The following is a 15,111-nucleotide window of genomic DNA, read 5'->3' on the forward strand; positions in this document are numbered from 1 at the left end:
CATAAGATAAAGTAACAGGAAAAAGAATAGTTGAGGGGTGCAGAGATAGTGCAAGAGTTAAGGCACATGCCTTGTATACTGAAGACCCCGATATGAATCCCAGTATCACATGGTGTCCCTCGACACCACTGGGTCAACCCCAGAAACCATTGGGCCTAGGTAATCTGTGACTCCTCGAAGCCCACATGGCACCACATCCTCAAACTTTTACCTTGAACTGCTGGCCTGGTTGGGCAAGAATTGCCAGTAGGACCTCCCTAGCATCCTAGACATACCAACTTTCATCTCTCTTTTTCAGTGTTGGGAATCAAACCCAGAGCCTCACACATTCCACATGTGTTCTACCACTGAGTCAAATTCCCAGTCTGTCACACCAACTTTTAAGAATGTTACTATTCCAAGGGCTGGAATGTTAGGACAATGACAGGACTCTTGCCTTGCACCTGGCTCATGCAGTCCCTGGTATCCCTGAGTGATCACTGAGTATAGAACCAGGAGTAAGTCCTGAGCACTGCCAGCTATGGTCGAAAACAAAAATCAAAAGAAGAATCTTTGTTACTCTAGGTGCTTTTTTCCACTCCTTTCATATTTTACCATATTTATGTCATTAAAGCAGTTTTATGGGCCTTTCTAAGTAAATTATGAAATTTCTGTTAAGATTACAAATTGTGGGGGGCTGGAGTGATAGCACAGCGGGTAGGGCGTTTGCCTTGCACGCGGCCGACCCGGGTTCGAATCCCAGCATCCCATATGGTCCCCCGAGCACCACCAGGAGTAATTCCTGAGTGCATGAGCCAGGAGTGACCCCTGTGCATCGCTGGGTGTGACCCAAAAAAGCAAAAAAAAAAAAAGATTACAAATTGTGGGGGCTGGAGCAGGTAGGGCGTTTGCCTTGCATGTGGCCGACCCAGGGTTGATTTGCAATCTCTGAGCATTGCTGGGTGTGACCCAAAAAGAAAAAAAAATACAAATTGTTACACTTTTGGAGTAAGTGGTTTTAACTCAAAATATGTATATGTCTAAACAATTTTTAGACATCTAAATGTCTAAACAATTTCCTTTAAAAACTACATTTATATAGTGAGTTTTTTGTTGAAATATTGAATGTAATCAAAGTAAAGAGAAAGTAAAGTGAAATTTATCAGCTACACAGGTGGGGTGGGAAGCTAGGGGGATGGAGGGAGGGGGGAGGTTTACTGTGGTTCTTGGTGGTGGAATATGTGCACTGGTGAAGGGATGAGTGTTTGAGCATTGTGTAACTGAGACTTAAGCCTAAAAGCTTTCTAACTTTCCTCATGGTGATTCAATGAAAAAAAACTACATTTATGAAATTTTTAATTCGTGAAATTTAATAAAATTTATGAATACAAAATACCAGAGCAAGGTATACAGACTTTATTTTGTAGATAACAGAAATAATTTGAGCTTTTCACGGACACAAAATTTCAGGGGTCTAAAAGCTTAGTTTTATTAAAGAAAATGCTATGTGAAATTTTTTTAAAAACTCACTTTTTACATTTTTACATCTTGTTTTCTCATCACACATGGCTTATATTCTACCACTTGAGCCATATGCCTAGCCCCTGAAAACCTCTAAGGACTAAAGAGTAGGCTTGCTTCTATAAGATAAACTACTCCTGCCTTCAGTTTCTTTCAAGCTGAGGTCAGTTGAAGTATCATGAAAACCTTTACCAATCCTTTATCTAAAAGAATGAAAATTGGAAAGTGGGTTTTGTCTTGCGCAGAACAAGAGTTATTCCCAGAAATAACGTTTTTTATTGAATAACAAATTTCCATGGCAGGGCAAACATCTGATTACAAAGCATCTATCTATTCTTTGTCATATGAGTCACCCTTTCCTCGTCTAAGTCCCATCCTATTTACTTGAAGTTCTATGCTCATAACTCATTCCATAGGTCATTGCCTCACTGTCTTTACAAACTAATTCTATTTAGATTCCTTGTATGTACATAATAAAATTTTTGTGTTTTCTCTTCTACAAATGTCTCATACTCATTTGATTATTCTTCTAGCCCAAGAAGAACCCAGAATGTAGGAGGAAATTTCCTCCATGAAATGACTCACTGGCATTTATTATGATGATGAAAATCAGACTCACAGGATAGAGATTTTAGTTACTCAACAATCTGGTTGTTGCTGCACCAACCAGTATAATTCATGATCATGTGGAGAAGAGCCAATTGAATTTCATGTTCTGGGGAGCTCAGGTGCTAAAAATGGGGAGACTCACATTAACACACAAGCCCAGGAATGCTGAGCCACATCTATGCTATGAAACTTAACCCTATTGTCCTTCTCTGCAAGATAAAATCGATAACCCATAACCTTAAAGAATTATGATGGGAATAAAATAATATATGTAGAACAGCATAGACCCTGGCATGCAGAGAGACAAATTTATTTTTTGAATGTGCCATGAAGAACCTTCAATTCTATAGAACTTTGGTCCAGTTGGTGCAATGATACATTAGCATCATGTCAATAAAATTTCAAGTCTATAAAGCTCAGTTGCGAGAAGGAATCTAATTGGAATATTTAGGAGTTCTAGCCTGAAATTAGCCAGACTTTGTTTTATACACAGGTGATATCAACTATATTTGGTAATTTGTAATAATTTGCAAAAAGTTTGGCAAGACTTCCTAAGTTTCTCAGCACATATCATCCAAAAGAAAGAAACTTAAATCAGCAACAATCCCAAGAAACACTAGGGAATGGACTATGAGGTTCCCACAGTCTCAAGGGTGGTATTTATTAGAATCAGTGTGACCCAAGATCTGACCTCATCTTTGTCACCAGAAATTCACTGTTCATAGGACCTCAAGGCTTGATGCTAGTAAAATAAAATGCATGTGGGCTGCGTTGACACCTGAAGCATTCACTTCCCCAATTTTTAATTGTAATGAAATAGCTATAACCATAAAATTTACTCTCTGAGCCATGTTTAAATGTACAGTTTAATGGTATTAAGTACATTCTTAATAGTGTATCACCGTCACTGCCATCCATTTCTATAACTACTTTTATCTTGTAAAACAGATTCTATACGATGAACCAAGAACTTTTGAAAGTTATTAGCAACTATCTCAACTTTCTATCTCTATGATTTTGAATATTTAAATAGTACATATGCATAGGTTTATCAGTATATGTCTTTTTTTAATAATGAAGTCACTTAGAATAGTGTTCTCAAGATTCATCTATGTTGTATCATATGTTAGAATTTTCTTTTTTTAAATGTTTTTATTTTATAAAGTAGTTCATAATGTTTGATTTCATTTAATATTCAGACACCAATTCCACCACCATTACACCTTCCCACTGCCATATTTCAGATGTTTCCATACCAACCCCCAATCCCTGTCCCAAAGCAGAACCAAAATAATATATTTTGTATTGTTTGTTATGAAAAACCACTGAAAATGCTACAAAAAACTATCCTTAGAGGAAAGAGTGTGAAGATTGTTGTATTTCACCCACGGGTCGTTAAGCCCTTCTATACGAGATCACTAACATGTTGTTAAATGTTGAGCCTTGTGTGCTTTTATATGTGTGTGTATTTTTAAAAAATTCCCTCTAAGATTGATTGCCTCCTACTTTGAACCCCATCAAATGTGGTGCTATACTCTTGGAGTATGGGTGGTGTGAGGGCTGAGTTGTCGAGGAATAGGTTCACTCACAGGTGAGGCTTGGCCCGAGCGTGTGTAGAGCAGCCATGAGCATAGCGGCAGTTGAGTTCTGGAGGCCTCTGTCTGCCGGGACTGGGTACTTTGGGGTGTGGAGGGTTCTCACCAGCCCCTCTCCAGGTTGCCCCAAGTGAAACAGCTTGGCGCAGCGTCAGGCAGCATGGTTATGGCAAGTGTCATGTTATGCTCTCTTCCAAGAGAGAAGGACATGCAATCTGGATGGTGGCTGATGAAATTAATTTTACTTTTTTTTTAGTCTAAAAAATATTCCATTGTGTGGATATACCTCTTTTGGTCTGTCTATTCATGCATTCATCAATAGATGAATCAATAGATGCCTGTGTTGTTTTCAATATTAGCTGTTGCTAAAAATGCTGTCATGTTAAATGGATATCCAAATCTTTCTTCAAAGTAATACTTTCTATTCTTTTCTGACTATATACTGAGGTGGAACTGCTATATCATAGTTGCTTCAAATTACCAGAGATACCTCTGGAAATTTGTTCATTGGTTTTCATAATTTAAAATCTGGATCTGCTCATGTATTGGTCCTTTCTCAAGTGAGAAACACTTCATGTTCTTAAGATGGTGATAAACTTTTCCTCATCGGCCTTCTTTTCAGTTCTCCAGCCTGAAACATCTCGTTCAATCTGAGCTTTATAACTCCACCACCAAGGTCTCTAGTGATCCAAAGACAAAGCACCCACATACTCTGCCTTAAAATGTCACCCATCAGCAACCACCAGACTTGAGCTATACTCTTTGTCATAGATTTGCCTTGTGGCCGTCAGTTCCTCAGGAGGTCTTGAAGCAATGTATTCTGTCAGGACTTTCTCATCTTTCCAACTTCCTTCAATGCACTTCAGCTCAGAAGCATTATAGAGCTGAGATTGTCTCACCAGAGTCCAAGTCCAGTTTTCGAACATTCTAGTCAATTCTGATTTCAGGTCATCTAGAGCAGATCTTCAACATGGATGGGTACAGGACTATACAAGGGATCATTGATTATTCTTGCCCTGGTTATTACAGTCACTCTGTGGACTGGTATGGAAATTGGATGATGATCCACAGGTGAAAGGAGATGGATGAATGTCTGAGTTAGACGGGCCCACTATTCCCTGGCACTAAGCATTGCTTTAGGATATCAGCAGAGTCAGGATGTTCCCCTTCTTGCCACACAGCCATTTTGTGGTTTTCCAGAGAATTTTGGCATCATTCTGCTCATCTAATCCAGGGAAGTCCATCACAGTGCGTCTAAGAATCCCTAAATTTTTTTAGCCTTCAACTCAATTCCAGATGCAGTTCACAAGGTGAGGTACAAAACTTACTGGGGCCAGGTGGCTACAACAAGGTGGAGGCAGGTGCGGCCAGACTTAGAGTGTGGGCATGGGTGGGTGAAGGCTTCTGGGGTGCTCAGCGGGAATGAAGCCAAGTCATAGCAGCAGCCTAAGCAATCAAACCACCTGGCCCACCGCTTCAAACTCACTCACTGAAAATTTAGAAAATTGATGATATAAATAGATATCTGAGTCAGAAAAGAGATCTCAGTTGAGCAATAAATCTGTAAATTCATCACCAGAAATTAGATACAGATTAAGAATTGAGTAAAAAACCAACAGAAGATTCCAGGCAACTCTACTACATAGGACTCAGGTAAGGAGGAAAATGGAAGTACATGATAGAGGCCTAAGGAGTCAGAAGGAGAGCAGGAAGACAAGAAAATTCGAAGGATCAGCCTGTGCCTAAGGTAGAACCTTAATCATGGGAATAAAGTTCCTGGCTCTCAGGTCAGCCCTTCCTCTCTGCTGCTCTCAGCAGTATGTAGTTCACTTTCTAGATTGGTTGGCCTCCTCCTGGTTTATATTTGCAGACCAAGCTCTTATGTTGAAGTCTTTTATCTCTCTAGATAAGTGAATGTTGTGGGCCAATGTCACAACATTAGCATGTGACTTAAGGTGCTATTAATACAAATCCCACTAATATAATTTGTCCACTCACACTAAGGGACACTTTTCAACAGTTTCAGTAATTAAGAGGACCATTGCTGTTTAATATAAATAACTTCTAAGAGAAAAATCTAATTTCTCTTATTTCAAGTTCCTGGCAACACAATGATTTATTCATAAACACTGGTTACTGCAAGTATGAGAGACAAAAGAAGAGCAAGGTAATTTTTCTGGAGGGTTTGTTTCTCCATGTTGATTGAGGCTTTGGTGAAGAATATCCATCAACAGGTGTGATTCTGACACTGAGCTTGGTGGCCTTTGGAAAATCATTTAGTTGTTCAACTTTAGTCTCTGTCTGATAAAACAAAGAAACTGAACTCAGTTTTGTCCAACTCTTCCTCCAATTTCATCACTGTAAAACTCTCATCAATTTAGTTTAAACAAAAGTTTGGTCTCCAAATCAACCGGTGTGTAGAAAAGTTTTAGAAGACTCAGAGTTGATGACTTGCACCAGCTCTCTCCACCCATTTGACAGGCTGCAAGGACTGCTAAGAACATAAAAACTGACACAAGTGTTCTATCTTTCCCCCCACACACACTTTATTTAAACTCTGTGGTCTACAAAGTTGTTCAAAATGATTTGTTATAGGCATTTCAATATTCCAACACCAATCCCACCACCACCACCACCACCCTCTACTATTGTCTTAATTTTCCCAACCACCTCTCAAGCCTGCCCCTGTAGCAGGCCCACAGTAATTTACTTAATATTGCTTGTTATGACTAAATGGCTAACAAGATGATCAAAAGTATTTCTGTAAAAGGAAATTTGTGAATATTCTTGAATCTCACCATGGGGACATTAATCCTTGTCTGAGGGTTTACAAAGTTGTTTTTGCAAGTTAAGCTTTCTGTGTTAATGTTTTTGTTAGTTGAGATTTGTTGGCTTCAACATCACATCCCATTCATATGAGTGTGCGTCTAATGGGATGTCAGTGTTGTAGAGTTTGGAGATGTCCAGAAAATCCAGAATTTTTAAGTCTGGCTGGAGACATGGTGGCAGTTTTGGACTGTGAGAGTGGCTTCCCTGGCTTTGTTAGGGCAGAGTTAACCCCGCCGCCTTCCAAGATCATCCAGGAGATCTCAGCCAGCTCTGGGTATCTGAGAAATTTTTGCAGCTAGTTGACCTCTTTTTGAGATTTATAAGTTTCTGGAACAAATCTTGTAGATTAGCTTACATGGTGGTGGCAGTGGGACCAGTGTTCTACCTTTTATTTTAAAAAGCTTCTTAATAGTAGTCACTTGAAATTCTTATCTATTGTATGTTTTTAACTCTGAAGAATGTGAAATAGATGGTATCTCCTGGAAACAGGTGTTGGAAGAAAGAAAGGGGAGAATGGGAGACAAGAAGAAGGAACAGGGAGAAGTATGGGAAGATAAAATGTTAAAATAAATAGACTATGTCCTTTTATCTAGGGAGAGTGGTTCCAATTATAAAGAAACATTCAGGACATTGCACAATCTTGATATTCCCAGAACAGTATCTATGGCCACCCCCCAAAAATCTTGTCTTCCTGATTAAAAAAATTGTTGAGTGAGGTCAGAGGTGGCAGTAATTTGTTTTCACACATAATGTGCTTGATGAGAAAGAACTGAAATTAGCAACCCACTATGCTAATATGAATTATCTCTGAAAACCTAAACATACTCTCTCACATGACATGTGTAAAAAAGACATGTACATGTTAATTGCTTTAATTATGTGTACAGATATGGTCTTTAGGGTTAGCTTTTTTATTTTGAAGAATCATGCCTATTACAGGAAATGAAATTTTATGTGTGATGTGTGCTTTTAAAACAGCCTTAATCAGACACTCAAGTGAGTGCTGTTTATGAGCCAAGGACATATGCTTATCTAAATGATGCTACTAATGTAGAAAACATCTGTGGAATTCTTTGGGAATAAATGTGTCTGTCCTATCTCCAAACCTCTGCCAACGTGATCTCCTTTGCTGTGACAACCAACATCATGTATTTTTATTTCACTTTTCATAAATATTTTATAAAAGCAAATGAGTATGTCTGCACAGGTACAAAAATATAAATTGCTCTCTCTTTTCAAAAAAATCATTTGAGTGTTAGTACAAAGGAAGACTTTCAGTAATATTGTGGAACTCATTTTGCATAATGTGCTTCTTTTCTTTTTGTGAACATATGGCATGAAATTGTTTGAAAGTATATGATATATTTCACCAACTTTCACTTGATGGGCATTTAACTTTTTCCACTGACAGTGTTTCCAATATCTGTTATTTAAAGCAATGCTCCAGTGAATGACTTTAAATGTACATCATTTCACACATTTGATTATTTTTGCAGGCAATCCCAGGAGCTATTAACTAGATATAAAAATATATGCACTTGAAATTTTATGAAACAATGTTTATTTGAGGTTTTTTGGGGGAGGGGGGCAGTTGAGCCACACCTGTAGATTCTCAGGGCTTGGTTCTGACTTTGTACTCAGTGATCACTCCTGGAAGTGCTTGGGAGACCATATGCCATGTTGAGGAACAACCCATGTGCCATGTTGAGGAACAAACCATGTGCCATGTTGAGGTCAGTTGTGTGCAAGGCAAGTGCTTTTTACCTCTGTGCTATCTCTTGGGTCCTGAAATATTTTTTATTTTCTTCTCTGTGTGAAAATAAGTCACATACACATACGAGTGATCCAAAATTCGTAATTAACCCAAAGGTGGGAAGTGAGTAGTAAGTCTCCTTTATGCCTCTTTTCTAGAGCCACCAAATCTCCCTTTCCAGGAGTCACCTGAGGAATCAGCTTCTAGTGTCCCTTTCCAAGGAATGTTTTATTCAGGTGTGTGTATCTACAGCATCACAAATATAACATATGTCCCCATAGGAGGACTACTACAATTTGATCGATACGTGACACAGGCTGTAGCAATCTTTAGGTGTTTGCCAAGAGGCAGCATGTATGATAAGTATTCCTTTAGGAATAGCTTTTTGAATTGCCTCATCCTTCTTCACCAGCCACATAGCATCGGTACTCTGGGTTCCATCAAAAAAGCCATGGCTCTATTGACTGGAGTTGGGCTAGTGTGTTCATTCTGGCTAGTTGAGAGGCCATGAGTATGGGACCTTGTCTCGTCCTTAGCACCTCATGTTGAATGTTCTGATGTGGGTTTGTTGAAGCCATCTGAGACCTGCTCTCATCTTCTTACCAATGGAGTTGATTTGCATTTGCATGTTTCCTATGTTGTGTGTTTTTCTTCAATTTTGACGGGTTTTTTTCCAGTACCAAAAGGCTGAATATATTAGCTTGAGCTTGAAGGCTGCATTCAAAGAGTACCTCCCTTAACCCCTCTCACAGACCTTAGCTGAATTCTTTTACATCATTTCCCTTGAAGCAGCTAGGAACAGTCAACCCATCACAATATTTCCAAAATCTTCCAAAATTTTCTAAGTTCCCTCAGGGAGAGTATATAAGCAGGTGGCTTCTCCTCTATGATGGTAGAAGGCAATTTTATCAAACATTTTGCCATGAACTAGCAGGAATCCACAACATCCCACACGCCCAAGAATCTTTTCTATCATGTGCCACCCAGTTCAGTGATGTCTAAGAGGGACTTGAACCTCTCAAGGTGCATAAAGCTGTCAAGTCCTCACTCTCTCTCTCAGGATTCTACTCCTGTCATGTTGCGAACAAACCACCCAGCTGGGCATCAGAACCAGCCTTTGCTAGCACGTGCATCTGATCCCTTACTCACCAACAGAGTTTATCAAGACAGTTGACCACCCAAAGTTTATTTTAAGCAGGAAAAAACAACAAAACAGAGGATTCCAGCAGCTGTCTACTTTCCTTTCTACTCCCTGACCTTCCTGAGATCAGGAGGCCTCAAAATCTCATTATCTTGTGCAATTCCCACGCATGAGCCACGCTGCTTTGGATATTCCAGGTCTGGTTTTTTGTGGGTTTTTTTCTGTCTTCATTGGCAGAATTTTCTCCTGGATCATCCCTTATGGTTCTACATGGCCAGCAGGCTCTGGTTCAGGGCCCGGAGCACCCTGGAGACCACACATGGTTTCATCTGGACAAAACACTTTCAAATAAATTCCTTGGCCTTTCTTCAGAATTATTGAGATGACAGGCAGCTGCCACCCACATAGTAAGATGATGTCCAGAAGTAACCCAAGTGTCTTAGAGGCTGTATGTGGTAGAAACAGTGAGATTGGTGAGTTAGGCCTCAAATTATAACATTCTGTTAGAATTTGGATTACTGTCTTACTCTGTCATTAAGCTGTGGTGGTTCTTTTGTAATACAATCAAAGCATGAAAAACATCACTTTGATACACCCTTTGAGGAATTAAAACACAACAGTAAGCCTCAAAGATCCTTTCTACTAAGTACATTTTAGACAATAAAAAAATTAACTGAGATATGTGTCGAGATTTTGTTGGCAACTTCTCCAGTCACTTCAGTATTAGCCTATCAAGTTGAGGAGAAATGACCTTTATGCTGTGTGTGTGTGAGTGTATGTGAATGTGTGTGTGTGTGTTTGAGTGCATATGAGTATGTATAAGAGTGTGAGTATGTGGATGTTGGGCCTTAAGCATGTATGACACTCCACTGACCTTTATATATATATATATATATATATATATGTATTTTTTAATTAAAGTACAATGAGAAATTTTCAAAGAGCAAAAAAATAAGAACAGGGCCTTCACTAGTCCTCATTATGAAAAACACATTATTCTATTATCAGTCTGGTATATGTTTCTGGTATTATCTCATAAGCTTAAATATTCTTAAGTAAAACCTAATGTTGATTCAACACATGGCATGTAGGATGTTTTAGAACTCAGATATTTTATACTAATAGAATTAATTTATAGTGAGCATGCAGTCGCTATTTTATTATAAATGTTTAATACATAAAGTCTACTTTTTAAAAAGCACATTTTTTATTTGAAGCACTGTGATTTGCAAGGCTCTTCATGATAAAGGTTTTTGTGTTCAACACTCCAACACCACAGCTTCTTCCAAAGTTCCCTCCTGCCTCCACCCTCTACCCCTACCACCCTGCCCTTCCTAAGTTCAGTTCTACATAAAAGAATAAATTCTTTTTGTTGTTGTTGGTTTTTTGGGTCACACCCGGCAATGCACAGGGGTTATTCCTGGCTCTCACCCAGGAATTACCCCTGGTGGTGCTCAGGGGACCATATGGGATGCTGGGAATCGAACCCGGGTCGGCTGCATGCAAGACAAACACCCTACCCGCTGTGCTATTGCTCCAGCCCCCAAAAGAATAAATTCTTAAACTATGTATTTTGCTAGATTCTTTTAGAGTCTTTTAAGTTTACATTGTTAAAGTGTTTAAGACAACTATAATATAAAATTATTATATTTGGTAGCCCATATTTTTCTGAATTCTTATATAATGTGACCTTTTTTGCCCTCCAACATATGAAGTCCCTGATTTTCCATTGCATGTTCTTAGAATAATATTTTGCTTATTTTCTTTATCACATTAAATCTCATTGGATATCAATGTCCCAGTAAATCTAAGATGGCACCGTAATAAGATGTATTGTTTTAGTAACTTGGAAGACACTAATAAAATTGTGAATTTTTAACATCTAGAATTTTGTGGAGAGAATTGTGCCCAGGATACACATGGTGACTCCCAGGTAACCATATGTGGTACCAGGGAAGGGACCGGAGTGGGTCACTTGCAAGGTAAACACCTACCCCTCTGTGCTATCTTTGACCCTCACGTAGAATATTTATTTTAGATTTCTTAGAAAAATTCTTTTCAAATGTTGGTATACAACATCCGATAATCTCAGGCCTAGCTAGGCCTGGATGTAAAGGTCGTTTTCTGTTACTGTTACTGTTACTTTAACTGACTTTGACACTGTTTCCGTTGGCTAAGTTAATTTGCATATTCTGCCTATGTGGCTGAATATCATTGGTTAGTACATCAACCTACTAAATAAAAGGGTGTTGAACAGGCTGCTCTCTGGCAGACCACAACACAAAAACCTCAGGAGACAGTCATGTGATCCTCCCCAAAAATGTATATTTCTTCGGAGAGTGAAATGCCTCCAACTGTCAAGTAAAACTGCAAAATTGTTGTAACATCAATTTAAGATGAAGAATTTTTTCACATATTCTTGTTTGTTTGTTTGTTTTGGGGCCACATCTCAGGGTTTACTCCTGTCTCTGTGCTCCTGACAGAACTTGGAGGACCATATGTGGTGCTGGCGATCAAACTCGGGTTGGCCACATGCATGTCAAAAGCCCTAACTGTTATACTCTTTCCATCCCTCTAATTGTTCTCTTAATGGCAACCTCTTCCTTCTACTTATAACAAATATCAATTGCCACTCTGTTTGTATACCTTTCTGTATATACAAATACTCTTCAAGCATGAATATTAATAAAATAGTATAATATTAGTATTAGGAATCTTGTGAATTAGTATAGTTCATCAGACCTTCTCATTGGCAGTTATGCTCAACATAAGTAGATCCAACAATGGATGGATAAAACTCATATCAAAAGACAATAAGTAAGTTTGCCCAAATTGATCACACACATTTGGGGTAGGGTGGGGGCCCTTGGCTACATCTGGGTGTGCTCAAGGGCTACTCCTATACTCAGGAGTCACTCCTTGTGGTGCACAGGGAACCATATGCCAGGGATAGAACTGGGCCAACCGCATACAAAGGAAGCCACTAAAACCTGTTTTATTTCTCCGGCCCTCATGTGAGCATATTGAAACATCACAGCCACCACTTAATAGGCACTAGGACACGCATTTGTTCTAAGGCAACCTGATTTCAGATGCATTCAAATATGAAAAACATTCATCTTAGGGTGGATGATATATGCTTCTAACACCACAGCTGCTTCCTAGATAGGATCTTGTCTTTGGAACCACAGCTCATGGGACGGGGGGGGGGGGGGGGGGCGATGATCGGTGGCTGAAAGTGACCACCTTGCAAGCCTGAGGCCATGAGTCTGGTCCCCAAGGCTGTTTGCATTCACTAAGCATGGTCCCCAAACTTACACTGTCTGGGACCTCAGTGCCACAATAGCAACAGAGGAAAGGGAAGGGGGGTGGATGGATAGGTCAATAGATAGATAGATAGATAGATAGATAGATAGATAGATAGATAGATAGATAGATAGATAGATAGATAAAATTCGAGTTAAAAACATCTTTTTCGATGCCAAGACTCAAATCCAGGCCTCATATAGGCAAGGGAAGCACAATATCTCTAGGCCATATCTCAAAGCCTCCAATGAAAATATGTGTGTGAGTGCGTGCATGCGTGTGTGTGTGTGTGTGTGTGTGTGTGTTGTGTGTGTGGTGCTGGGATTGAACTTGGGTCCTCACACATACAAGGCAAGTGCTCTACTACTGAACTACATCCCCACCCAAGAATCTTAATGACTTTTTCCTCTCCCCTCCTCTTCCCTCCCCTCGTCTCCTGTCCCTCTCCCTTCTTCTCTCCACCGTTTTTTCTATTTTTGGTTTGTTCTGAAGTCTTTGGGGGGCTACTGGGCTCAATGCACAGGAGTTTCTCCTAGTAAATGCTCTTGAGATCAGAGCATTATTGGCAAACACGCAGTACAGGGAATCAAACCCAGACCTCCCACAAGCAAAGCATGAGCACTAGCCTTTGAGCTATCTCTCTGACCCCTATAATTAAGAATCTTTTTCAGAAAGGGTTTCTTTTCCTTTTGGGTAAGTTGCAAAGTTGGTGACAACATGCAGCAGTGCTCAGGGCTTAATCCTGACTCTGCACTCAATGATCACTCCTAGAGGTGCTGGAGAGGTATATGGAATGCCAAAGATTGAAACTGGGTCATTTGTGAGCAAGGCAGTGCCCTCCTACTATGCTCTTGGTTGGGCCTCTACAATGAGGAAGTAAGGGAAGGAAGAATGAAAGAAAGAAAGAAAGAAAGAAAGAAAGAAAGAAAGAAAGAAAGAAAGAAAGAAAGAAAGGAAGGAAGGAAGGAAGGAAGGAAGGAAGGAAGGAAGGAAGGAAGGAAGGAAGGAAGGAAGGAAGGAAGGAAGGAAGGGAGAGGGAGGGAGGGAGGGAGGGAGGGAGGGAGGGAGGGAGGGAGGAGGGGGGAAGGGACGGAAGGGGGAGAGGGGAAGGAGAGAAGGAATGAAGGAAAAGAAGAAAGGAGGGAAAGAAAAAGAAAGAGGGAAGAAAGGAGAAAGAGAGGAGAAAGAAAGAAAGAAAGAAAGAAAGAAAGAAAGAAAGAAAGAAAGAAAGAAAGAAAGAAAGAAAGAAAGAAAGAAAGGAAGGAAGGAAGGAAGGAAGGAAGGAAGGAAGGAAGGAAGGAAGGAAGGAAGGAAGGAAGGAAGGAAGGAAGGAAGGAAGGAAGGAAGGAAGGAAAAGAGGGAAGGAAGGAAGGAGGGAAGAGGAAGGAAGGAAGGAAGGAAGGAAGGAAGGAAGAGGAAGGAAGGAAGGAAGGAAGGAAGGAAGGAAGGAAGGAAGGAAGGAAGGAAGGGGAGGGAGGGAAGAAAAGGGAGGGAGAGAAGGAAGGGGAGGGAGAGAAGGAAGGGGAGGGAGAAAAAGGATGGAAGGAAAGGGGAAGGAGGGAAGGGGTGGAAGTAAAGAAAGTGAGGGAGGGAAAGAGGGAGAGAGAAAGAGAAAGATAGACAGAAAGGGAGAGGGAGGGACTACTTGGCATAAGTGCAGTTCACTGTGGACACATCGGTACTAATAACCTGCTCAACACTTCCCATTGGTCAGAGAACCTTGCAAAACCAGGCTGTGAGAATCCTCTTTGGTATTACTGGGTACAACTTCCACTGGAAAACAAGGGTGATGCCCTTTCTGTGAAACAAAAGCAAAACAGCCAACAACAGGCATCCAAATATGCACTTCAATACTGGTTAAGCAAACGTCCAGTCTGGCTGTTAGATATGCAAACATTTCTCATCCTCCCCTCTCACAACTGCCCATTTAATCCCTGTTAGATCTGACCCCCAACAGAAGCTCAATCTGTGTCACCGAGATATAACTATCACTACAACTATCATCCCGTTGATCGTCAATTTGCTTGAGCAGGCCCAGTAACATCTACATTTGTCCTAGCCCTGAGATTTTAGAAACCTCTTTTTACTCGTCCTTCCCAATGGTGCCGCATTAGAGGCTCTTTCAGGGTCAGGAGAAGGAGATCCATCATTGTTATTGTATTTGGCATGCGACTGTGCCACAGGGAGCTTGCCAGGCTCTCCTATAGGGGCAGAAAACTCTCAGTAGCTTGCCAGGTTCTTCGAGAGGGAGAACTAGGCTATAAGAGGTCATGGCCGTGCGCTTCCAGGAGCTTTGTTTATAGTCTCTAGATCTTGGCTGTTGATGGAATTACTAGACACCGGGGGCAGTTTGTGGGTTTGGCTGCTAAGCTACTGGA

The 15,111-nt window shown here is 40.3% G+C and overlaps 1 protein-coding gene across 3 annotated transcripts in view; it reads right to left on the minus strand.

Moving 5' to 3' along the window:
* Positions 1 to 15,111, minus strand: part of THNSL1 (threonine synthase like 1) — a 70,920-nt gene that overhangs the window by 40,196 nt on the left and 15,613 nt on the right. The window contains exon 3 of one of the 3 annotated variants that reach the window (XR_008631379.1): positions 7,934 to 9,873. The exons of the other annotated variants lie outside the window; for them this stretch is intronic. The gene's annotated coding sequence lies outside the window, so the exon portion shown is untranslated. Of the gene's footprint in view, positions 1 to 7,933; positions 9,874 to 15,111 lie in introns of those variants that run through there. 3 annotated transcript variants of the gene reach the window in all.

The sequence above is a fragment of the Sorex araneus genome, chromosome 9, assembly GCF_027595985.1.
Source record: "Sorex araneus isolate mSorAra2 chromosome 9, mSorAra2.pri, whole genome shotgun sequence".
NCBI classification, from domain to species: domain Eukaryota; kingdom Metazoa; phylum Chordata; class Mammalia; order Eulipotyphla; family Soricidae; genus Sorex; species Sorex araneus.